The sequence below is a fragment of the Pteropus alecto genome, unplaced genomic scaffold, assembly GCF_000325575.1.
Source record: "Pteropus alecto unplaced genomic scaffold, ASM32557v1 scaffold76, whole genome shotgun sequence".
NCBI classification, from domain to species: domain Eukaryota; kingdom Metazoa; phylum Chordata; class Mammalia; order Chiroptera; family Pteropodidae; genus Pteropus; species Pteropus alecto.
The window spans coordinates 30,574,056-30,585,790 of NW_006443138.1; the positions used below are offsets into that span (position 1 = coordinate 30,574,056).

General features: G+C 44.8%; 1 protein-coding gene and 1 pseudogene across 15 annotated transcripts in view; one reads left to right on the forward strand and one right to left on the reverse strand.

Moving 5' to 3' along the window:
• Positions 1–11,735, forward strand: part of CACNA1C (calcium voltage-gated channel subunit alpha1 C) — a 606,859-nt gene that overhangs the window by 337,859 nt on the left and 257,265 nt on the right. The window lies entirely within an intron of this gene.
• Positions 7,521–7,639, reverse strand: LOC112472471 (annotated as a pseudogene).

An 11,735-nucleotide genomic window follows, 5' to 3' on the forward strand; every position in this document is an offset into this window, starting at 1 on the left:
AGTTCAGTTTCTGGCTCTCATGTGGTCTCCACTGACACCATGGGGGTCCTGGGGAGCCTCGTTACTACCCACTGGGGAATATGTCCTGACTCCCCGCTTGGCCTTGTCTGACACCACGCCATCACAGGCTTTGGGGTGCCTCATTACAGCCTGGCAAAGATGAAAGTCTAGGCTCCCCACTGGCCCTTGCTGGTGGAGGTAGGTAGAGCAACAGTTTTTGCTGTACTATTTGGCTGGAGTAGAATGATTATTATCTAAAGTTGTGTGTTTTAATTTAAAAATGGGTAAATGGTTTGAATAGACATTTCTCCGAAGAAGACAAACAAATGGCCAATTTGTACATGAAAAGGTGCTCAACATCACTTGTCATTAGGGAAATGCAAATCAAAACCACAATGACATACCACTTCACATCTATTAGAATGGGTGTTATTGAAAGAATAGAAAATAGCAAGTGTTGGCAAGGACGTAGAGAAACTGGAACTCTTACGCATTGTTGGTGAAAATATAAAATGGTGCAGCTGCTATAGAAAACAGTATGACATTTTCTAAAAAATTAAACATAGAACTACCATATGATCCAGCAGTTGCACTTCTGTGAATATACCCAGAATTGAAAGCGGGAACTCCTAATATCTGTATGCCCAGGTTTATAGCAGCACTATTCACAGTAGTTAAAATGTGGAAACAACCCAACTGTCCATCAACAAATGAATGGATAAACAAAAGGTGGTCTCTACATACAATGGAATATTGTTCAGCCTTAAAAAGGAATGAAATTCTGACACATGCTGCAACATGGATGAACCTCGAAAAATACATTCCGAGTGAAATAAGGCAGATACAAAGGACAAATATTGTATAATTCCACTTATAAGGGGTACCTGAACTTCATAGAAACAAAGTAGAACAGTGGTTACCAGGGGCTGGGAGAAAATAGAAGTAAGAAGTTATTATTTAATAGGCAGAGTTTCAGTTTGTGATGATGAAAAAGTTTATGAGATGGATGGTAGTGATGGTTACTCAACAATGTGAATGTATTTAATGCCACAGAACTGCATACTTTTTAAATTGTTAAAATAGTTAATTTTAGCACAATTTCGGAAAAAGCTTCTGTCTTGCCAGGCTGCCCCTTTTCTGTGCCTTTGGCTAAAGAGAGCAGACTTCAACTGGGTGTTCATCTGTCTGTCTGTCTGTCTGTCTGTCTGTAATAACTGGCATTTCTAGGTTGCCCAGAAACACAGGGAACTCACCCTTGTGTCATTCCTTGGATCCTGAATTTCCTAATCAGTCTGCTTTCTTCTCTCTGCCATTTAGTCTTTTTATGTTGGATATATATAACGTTCATGGATTTTAGTTGCACTTCATGGGAGGAATAGGAAAAAATATGTTTACTCCATCTTTCCAGAAGCAGAAGTCTCTAAATCACTTTATTTTATGGAAGGAGTTCTGTCCATGGTTCATTTCTTTTTGTAGCTAGTGAGGTCTTATTCGTTTCAATTTAGTATATAAAACTATGACTGAAAAAATCCTTTCTTCTTACAACAAGAGTTCCTACTTCTGATATCTTAGATCAAAATTTCTAAACATATCCAGAGCAGCATTATGACATCAGATAAGTAGCATATTGTCATCCACTATAACATTTCATTCCCAACATCTCTTGCCCCATGTTTCAACAGAGCTAATCCTAGGTATATTTGACTAGTGCCCATTCATAATCATAAAATTAATTTATTCTAATTGTCCTGTTTATTTCTTCAACTCATGCCTACTGTCCCTCTCACATGTTTATTAACATAAGTGATCAAACATGCTTAGGTTGGATTTGTCCTCTTGTCTTCATCATAACTGCTAGTTTTTAGAAAACTCCTTGGATGAAAAACCCTGGTATGGCAGTAAAAGCAATGGGTTCGAATTAGGATATTTGGGTTACATTTCTTATTTTGCCACTAACCAACAGATCATTTCATTCCCCTACATGTCAGAATCCTTATCATTAAAATGAGGGAAGGAGAATTGGATCATTCTTATAAACACTTCCGGATTGAAACAGCTATATGTTTGGGCTACACGCCTCTAATAAAATCAAAGATATTCTCAGAGCGGGGCAAGGGAGTGGGGGTTGAACACACAGTTGTCACTGTAGACCTGATCTCCTTGATTATTCTCTGCTGACACATAGGAACCGGTAGTCGATGGACAGTATGTACAGAATTTCTACCAAGACTCTTATTTTGGGTTTGTCATAATTTTTTATTTTTATTGACAGTTGGGCTTGGAACAATACCGAAATATGAGTGATTTTTTTTTTCCATTTTCTCCCTTAAAGTTAGGTGCCTCAATCACAGATCATCTTTCTCTTTTGCCTCTTCCATTCCATGTCCCTACAACCCCTTCTACTCCTTCCTTCCTGAAGCCGAAGTGTTCACCTTAGCAAAGTAAGTCACCTGTGTTCCCTCTATGTTTCCCATGGCTTTTGTACCCAATTCAGGAAAGAGGAGTTAACCCAGGTCCTGCATCCATGAGGGGAGACAAACAACTCAAGTATGATGCATAGAATCCCTTTCAGGGCAAGAGGAAGAAATAACATGAGAAAGAAAATAGGGCAGGAGGGGAAGGAAAAGCACATGGGAGAACTAACAGAATATGAGATAGATGAGCAGGATGGCACAAGGAGACAAGAATGCAGAAGAGAATCTTCTGTGGGGTAGGGATGAGTTACCCTTACCTGTCAGCCACCAGGCCTCAGCAAGCTGGCAGCTTCCTCCCTTCACAGACTCTGGGTGGTTTTTAGCTGCCAGCATTGCATGGCGGCATTATGCATCCTAGTAAAGTCAGCCAGAGGGATAGGGTAACTCTCCAGAGCAGCATGGCTTGCCAGCCACAATGCCCATTTTGACTGCAGAATCTACATTACCTTAGCTCCTTGCAGGGCACCATTTTAATAGGCACTAAGGCAGGGCACCACCCATTTTCTGGAAAGAAGACCCTAGCTTCCCATTGTCCACACAGGAAAGAGGATAAAGAACCAGTCCTCCCATCCCAGAACACTGAGGTGCTTGCTTTACGAGGTTTTCAAGAAATAGGTCCCTGCAAGAAACTTGGTGTATGATGTAGTTTCCATTTCCAAGGGACCATGATTTGCATGGATCACTTTGTATAAAGGAAGCCAAACCCAGATGTTTAAAGTGACTGAGAAAGAACATGCTTGGAGTAAAAAGCATCTGGACCATGTATATGCGTGTGTGTGTGTGTGTGTGTGTGCCTGTGTGCGTGCACACGCACATATACACTCGGTGTACATATGTTTCCCCAGAGATGATACTAGCTGTGAAGATGGCTCCCCATCATTCCTTTCTCTGTGCTGCCTTCTTCAGCAGCATGGAGTATTCTATTGTCTTTCTCTCCCTACACTGCTTTGCAGGGCAAGAGCCCAAGCCCTGTCCATATGATGGTTAGGCTCTGTCACTCTGTGGAGAGTCCTGTTCTGCCCTTTTAGGAAAGGTCTGGGTCAACACAAATCCCACCATCATGATGTCCCGCCCAACCACCAACCCTCCCCAGGTGGGTCCATTGGGTGTCTCCAACTTTCCCCAGCAGAGCTGACCTCTTCGTGACCTCCTAAACTCAATAAGATGTCAAGAGTTTCCACCACTTGGAAGGAGGGAAGAAGGAAAGAGCAAAATTTCCACCCCCAAGACCATCCTCACCCCAGTAGGACTGTCAGCAACGTGGGAGTAAAAGCAGGCCTTTCTCTGAGTTGTTATGGGAAGGGTAAACTCTAAGAACTCAACTCATGACAGTGGGAGCCCTGAGGCCTTTGGGGACAAAATACTTAATAGGTCTGTTTAGAATCAGGGAATGGGGGAGGCTGGAGAAGGGGCACACCTTGGAATGTTATGCTTCTATTTTACATTGGATAGAAACCACAGATAATTACTACAGAAGCTCTGATCCTTCTGGCGGCTGAAATGGCTTGACTGGCTGTGTGTTCTGAACCACTAAGACCCATGAAATGCAGAGCAGGGGGAGTACCATACTGCATCTCTTCTAGCCTCACCTGGCCCTGAGGTTGCTGGGACACTGGCTGCAGCCTTCAAGTTGCTTCAGAAACCAGACCTGAGATAGCCTGGCCACCCTTCATCTTTCAACCAGGGATCCCAGAGGTCTCTGGAGCTTGCTGAGGTGCTTTACAATGAGATAAAGACTGCGGAGCCCCTGGCAATAGAGGAGGGAGTACATTAAACAAGCAAGCTGGCCACCCACTCTGAGGTCCCCTCTGTGTTCCCTGCAAGGAGGGACAGAAAGCCAGGCTTTCTGCAGTGGTGCCTCTGAGGGAACTGCAGGCCTCTGTCTTCTTTCATCTGGAGAGTCCTCTAGGAAGCTGGGGGCCTGTGAAAGGTGAAGGCCTCTGAATCTGCATGACCTCTCCCTCCCAGCTCTCTCTCAGAACTCTCATTGTGGGACAGGAAAAGCCCTTCTGGGGCCCAGAGCCATCTTCCCAATCAAGTCTGGCCCTGACTCCCCATCACCAGGTCCACCCACCAGCCTGCTCCTCCTCTGACTTCTCAGCTGTGTGGGGCTGGTCAGGCTGTCACTGTGCACCACAGAGGTCTGCAGGAAGAGCAGCTTCATGAGTAGGGGGACCCTCTCTCTGCTCCCTTGTCACAGCCCTGAGCCCCACTGCTTGACTCCCAGGGCCCCTCCCACCAGGCAGTCCTCTGCCCCTGATGGGAAGGCAGGCCCAGTCTCAGAAAGTTAGGAGAGACCTAGAACTCAGTTTAGCCTGTGTGCAAGTTTTGACACATCCTGTGTGTGGGTCTGGTACTCGGTCTCTAACCAGAGTCTGAAGGCTACTTGAGGTGTGTGGGTGGCCTTGGCCCACCCCCACCCACGCCAACCTCATTAGTTAGCAATGAATCCAAGCAAACACCTGTATAGGAAACCTGCAATTTCTCCATAAATCATGGACTTAGGTGAGAGCAAGGAAAGAGCCAGGAGTCAGAGATTCTAGGTTCTCATCCCATTTCTGTTACTAACATTCTGAGTGTCCTGGGTCAAGTTAGAAACTTCTGAGAGTCTTTTTCCTCATTTGGAGTAACAGTAACCACTATTCATTGAGCACTTATTAGACTCAAAATTTTTTATACATTCAGGGAGTGATAAATATAGAACAAGCATGGACTGCTCACTGACCCATTAGAACAGATTAACAGACAAAATGACCTGTGTACACATGCCAGGGTATCCCAGATGAAAGTCAGCCCAACACATGTTTCATTAAACCCCATACAACTATGAAATTTAAACATCATTATTATATTTTTAGGATTATTATTCTCTTTACAAATTCAGAAGCTGAGGCTCAAAGAGATTAAGTTCCTTGCCCAAGGTTACACAGCTAGAAGAGATGCCAGGAAAGATGAGAGTGTGGTAAGGATGCCCAGTGGAAAGGCTCCCCATCTTCTCTGATTTACAGCTATAGAAGCACAATGCTGACCTGAGCAGAGGGCTGGGCAATGACACCCCCACCCCCATCCCCATCAGGACATAGAGCCCAGATTTTTAAAGGCCACCCAGATTCAAAACCAGTCCTTTCTTGGGGCCACCCTCACGTAGCCAGCTCAGCAGCTGGGCAGGCTTCATGGGCAAGACAAGCTCGGGACCTAGACAGGGCATATCAGAGCAGCAAGGTTCCAGTTTGCTTCCAAGCATTATCACTGCCCACCCCAGTCTAACCCAGTCCAAGGGAACACTGGGGATCCCTCCTGATCAGTCTCAGGGGCCTGGACAGAAGAAAAAGAAGATGCTGGTTGCTCTCATACAGCTCCCCATCAAGCCTGCCATTTAGGGAACAGACAAACACATCACATCCTCTGGCATTTGTCCTTAGACACTTACCTGGCATTTCTCACCTATGGCATTGCCTGGTGCCCCATGAACACCAGGGGGATGAGTCTGTGGTGATGAGGTTCTGCTAGCCTGGTTCTTGGTCATGAGTTGCAGGGAATGCCTTGGAAGTAAAGGCCCCAAAAGGGGTGGGGCAGAAGCACCTGAATGAATGCACTGTGGCTCAGAGATAGAGTCTCTCAGGTAACCTCCCTCCACTCGGTGCTGTAAGTAAGGTTTCTTAGGGAAACTGGTGTCAGGCAGTGTGTTCTGTGATGAGGTACTTCATGAAGTGGCTTTCAGGCCCTTCCTGTACTTTTTAAGGTTTTCCGAACAGGGGTAATGCCCAGCCGACCTGGCTGCTTAAACCTGGGTCTCCGTGAGGTAAAAGACATACAAAGACCCGGGCACAGCAGTGAGATAGGTGCACTACCTGGAACCAGTCAGACTCAGGAGGCTCTGACTGTGTGCATTTTGCTTCATGGCTTGGAGGAAAGAGCACTGAGCTGTGTGTAAAGACACCTGAGTTCTGGTTCTATCACTCCCATTAATTCAATTCAATTTAATTCCATCATCTCCAGTCCATAGTAAATGCTCAATACATCATCTCACGGTTTTTGAACAAGGGAATAAATATCTTCATCAGTGTGCAAATAAGTAGATATTTAACAAATATCTATAAAATGGATTTAATGCATTTTCTAACTACTGAAGTCAGAAGGAGGGGCAATGTTGGAAGAAAAGTCAATGCCTGAACCCAGGTTTCTCTAATTTGTTTAATGTGTGCCAACATACCTGTCCTACATGATGGTATTGCAGTGAATAAGATGAGGCAGCACTGAGAAAAGCTTTGGAAAATATGCAATATGCCTGAATCTAACAAATTAAAATGTAGGTGAAATATATAATAGATTTTGGCGAATGAATGATTGAATGAAGAAATGAAAGCAAGTTGATGAATTGCGAACGACTCCACCCATCTTCCATCCCCATGCCCTCCTGCACCCTTCTCGTTTGTTGCTTAAATTGCCATGTGAATTTATTGCTCCTGCCAAATGGAGTCAGCTGAGATGGAAATGTGAATATATTGGACTAGACGTGTGTCAACACAGCTCTGATAAAATGCTCCTCCCTGCCATTGCAAAGCCCACTGTCTCGAAACCACTTACTATACCACTGCAAAACTGCTGAGTTCGAGGTTCCATGGCTGCTTCTGGCTAGATCTGGCCCCTATCCTATCATCTCAAGTGGCACTGCCCTGCATAAACTTCACATGAGCCACTTGGGTCCCTGAAGCCACCCTATCCTTTTGCATTTCAATGACTTTATTCACAATGTTCCTTCCACCTAAAAGGCCCTCCATTGCCATTTAGGCCATCAGAAAGCTGCCCATCCCTTCAGACCCAGACCACTTGCTGGCCCCATCCTGTTTCCTTCCCCTCCCCTGAGCTGGAGATGGGCTCTCCTTCCCCAGCTCTAGGCACTTCCCACATTCAGCATGTTCTGTCATTGCTTAAGTACAGTTGACCCTTGAATAACATAATTTGAACTGTGCAGGTCCACTTACATGTGGAGTTTCTTCAATAATACTGTAAATATGTTTTCTTTTTGTTATGATTTTTTTTTTATGCCTACAGCACCTGGTATTCCTAGGTGGTCTTCCATCCAAGTACTAACCAGGCCCGGCCCTGCTTAGCTTCCGAGATCAGACAAGATCGGGAGTGTTCAGGGTAGCATGGCTGTAAGAAAATCATAACAATCTACACATGGCCAGCTCCTCACCTGGAGGCACCAAAACAGTGCTCTTCCACATCTAGTTAGGTTACCTGTGGGCTTCTGGAGGCAGTGTGGAAAAGGACACACGGAGTCATGTCCAGCATCCTCTTTCTCCAGCACACGTTTGACATGACACCTGTGTGCACTGTGGGGCCCTGTCACATGGGAGCGCATACCCCAGTGTCAGACAGGTACACTGGGGGCCTAGTGGATGCGGCTATGGGAACCTTAGCCCTGGATGTCCAAGCTGGATGGTAAAATGACTCTGACAGATACTGCCATTTTCTTTCTTGCTCTTATGTTTTCTCTTCCTAGGTGTTCTGCCTTTTTATCTTCCTCTTTATTTTCAATTTTTCTCACTAGCAATTTTCACTTGTCTTTTACCTCTCATCCTCTTTCTTCCCCGGTGAGCACGCTTGCCCACTGTCTGTCGATGCACCAGAAGCCACATCAACACTCTTCTACCCAAGTATTTGAATTTGACTCTGGCTGCTTCTCTCACTCCTCTGCCCCTTGCCAAGCTCAGACTGTCCCCTTGCTGTCCTGCAAGCCACCGTCCTGAGCTATGATCCTGAAAAAGAAACATTCAGCTTTTCTTCCCAAATAGAAATGTGATGTGTTCTGATGGTGAAATCAGGTTCGGTTCGTGCCACTCTGAGGCCGAAGACCTTTCCTGAACACGGAGCCTTCCTTGAGCGGTGTCTCCATGTGCTCAGCACTGCACTGGGCGTTATGTTGATGGGTCTTGTGCAGGGGTTTGCTGGGATGAGCAGCTTCAAAACACCGCAGCCCACCCATTGCCATCTGCCCAGTGCTCCTGAATGACAGGGCTTTAGATCCCTGTGACTGGTCAGTCTCCGCTCTGGTTGAGTCTGTAGTCCTGTGGGTGCTTTGCAAATGTTCATCCCTGAACCAATTAACCTCACCTCTGGGGATGGGGCCTGGCACTTTTTTAAGGTTCCCCAAGAGGCAGGCACTGATGGCCTATGCCCAACCTTTTGGAGCCAGGAGCCCCAGGTTCCTGTCCCCCTCTATCTTCTAGTGGCGTGTGACTTGGCTACAAGGGGGTCCAGACAACTGAGAAGGGAGAGGTAATGATGCTGTTAATCAGAGACACTAATCTGTGCTAATGTATCATCCCTCCCAGGTAGCGGCACGTCTGATTCAGTTAAAAATCGCATCTCCTTGAAAAGGCCCTTGAGAAGTGAGTGATGTGAATGTCATGAATTTCAGGAAACTGGCTGGAGAGTTATTTTGGGCAGAAGACTTTTCACTATGCTACAGTTACCCCTGTAAGTGGCCACTTCCCTGGCCTGTGACAGAGATTGGCATGGGAATGTAAGGAGGTATTCCCAGGCAGACTTCCTTCTAACCATGTATTCGACAAGTGTCGATTGAGGGCCCCCTATGTGTGCAAGGCACACAGTGAGCCCTCAATTAACAGCAGTCGTGATATTAAAAAAGAGAATAGGTTTCTCAAAGCTCTACACTGCACCTCCTCCCAAAAGATTTTGACTGTGCAGTTCAAACTGGAGAGAGGGCAGCTGAGGCTGAGGCTGAGGCTGAGCATCAGAGATATGTCATAGAGGGTGCTGGGCCAGAAACTGCACCGTGCAAGGGTCTCTCACATCTCTGTCTCCCACGTGCTCCAGTCTGGCCTACAAAGAACTTATTCAGCCTCGCCCTGGGCACTGCCAAGCTTTTCCTTATAGGGTTGCTTGGCCATGGCCCTGTCCCTCTGCATGCAAGGGTTATTCAGCTGGACATGATAACCAGTGTCAGGCAAAAAGGTGTGTGAGTGACCATTTTGGCAGGAGGAATGGGGTGGCAGTTAAGAGGAATAATGAGTGCCAGAGGATTGAAGAGCTCCAGTGCCCCAAAGGGACATGGAACTACTCCCGCTAATTACCCCTCTTTCTCCTCCCGCTTCCCCTCGCTTCTCTGCATCCACCCTGGGAAGTCGCTGTTCTTCCAGGTGCCACTGTTAATTCATGTGAGAGATTGAACCAGAGAGACGCTGCCAGTCTCTCACCAGGCTGTAATGACTGAGGCAGTGGGAGGGATGGTAGAATTGATTGGGGCCACCTTCATTAGACAGAGCTGGTATCCTGCTAAAGGAGAAGCTTCCACTGAGCTATATCCTCCAGCTGACTTCTCTCCTCTCACCATGACATAATTGCTTATCTCAGTCCTGAAGCAGGGGTGGGTTGAGCCAAGGTGAATAAAGAGGGTTACTGGTGGAACCTAAATTCCTCTAATTCTTTTGTTTGTTTTCTGCAAATGAGGAACAAAAATGATTTTTCACTTGCCCATGGTGTCTCTCTAAGCAAAGTTACTAGAACATTGTGTGAACTTGGAAAGACTGCAGCATGAGTTTGAGATGAGCAGCCACAATCTGTTCAACATTGAACCTCGGCTCAGTGTGCTGGACAGAGGCAAGACTTAGGTAGGAATCAGGGCTGGATTCAAATTCTAAGCTCTCTGAGCCCAGTTTCTTTATCTGGAGAGCATACACCCATTTCTTATAGCTGTTGGGAGAATTAAATGATATTCTGCATGCAAAGTTCTTTGTGCAGTTCTGGAGCCAGCCAAGTCCTGTTGGAAGCACTAGACCTCTGTACCCCTCTCTTGCTTAAGCGTAGGAAACATACGCTTATTTCAGCCAGATCCCATGAATTACATTTGAAATGACATAATAGCCAAAGGTACACTGTATTTGGTGACTAACTGAGTTGAAGTCCCAAGAAGACTATTTCGTTTGCCTTTAAATAAAATTCTCGGATTATTTTTATCACACTTCTAACCCAAAGGGTCAGAAATTTAAAGCTTAGCAAAACTCTCTAACAGAGAACTTATAAATATTTATAAAACATATTGTAATATTTTCTGTTAATTGGCTTAGCATTTTTATGGGATAATCTGCTCAATTAACCTAATAATTTGATAATTTCGAAAACTTTGCTTCATAAATGAGAAAACATAATGGTTAAGAATAAAATAAAACTTACTTGGTTGATGTCCTAAAACAAATTAGAGGCCACATCTGATTAGAATCTTCCACAATTGAAGTTTCATATTATTAATTAAATCTCTTTTAATTAATTAATTAAAAATCACCATTTTTTCCTTGAGGGACAAATGGGTTTCACCATAGGAAATAGTTATCTGAGAGGAACTTTCAAGGCTTGAGAAGGAAAAAGTCAACATACTTCAAGTAGAGTAGTCCAACAGTTGAATTCCATCTTGTTACAAAATGAGTTTTTCTCCGTGCTGAACTTCATAACTTCCTTTCCTCTCTCCTAGCTTGTGTTTAATGGTCTTTAGTATTATTGTAATTGTTATGGCCATGCTAAGACACAGTAAACTTGGCAATGAATTAAATACCTTTTTCTGTGTCTCTATTTGGAGAAATCCATCAATAATTAGACTTTAATTTTTCAACTTTGCCATCTAGAAATAGAAAATGCCCATAAATCTCCTCAAACAGTAATCAAATGTAGCCCATTTAATTACCAACAAGTAAACAAAATGATTCTTCCTTCATAAGATACCTGAACACATTCGTAATTGGCTAAACTTCTATAGAAACAATTATTCAATATCAAGAGGAGAAAGGAAGAGGAGGAAGGAGCAGGAGGGTTCACAGAGCTAGTGGAATGGAGGGAGAGTAAGGGCAAGTGGAAGGTAACCCAATGATGGCGGCGTCACTTCCTTGGACCAGTCTATGAATCGAAGATGGGCCTTCATCCTTTCTTACCAAAGAAATATCTTTTCTTTCCCCTTGGTGCCTCCCCACTATCCTGAGGAAGACACTTCCAACAAGCTTCCTTGAAGTCGGTTTCATAGCAGTTTTACCCTACAAAGAGTTAGGGGTGGCCTAGATGCTTTGGGAGGCTCACTGCAGTATAATTAGGGTGATCATAGTTTCTAGTTCACCTGAGATGATCCCACTTCGCACCTGTGTCTCCATATATTTGTTAATAGTGCCTTCTTTTATTCTCAAAAGTGCCCGTGTTCGAATGATAAATTATATGGTCACCCTGTGTATCATGTAGGGAGAATGAAAG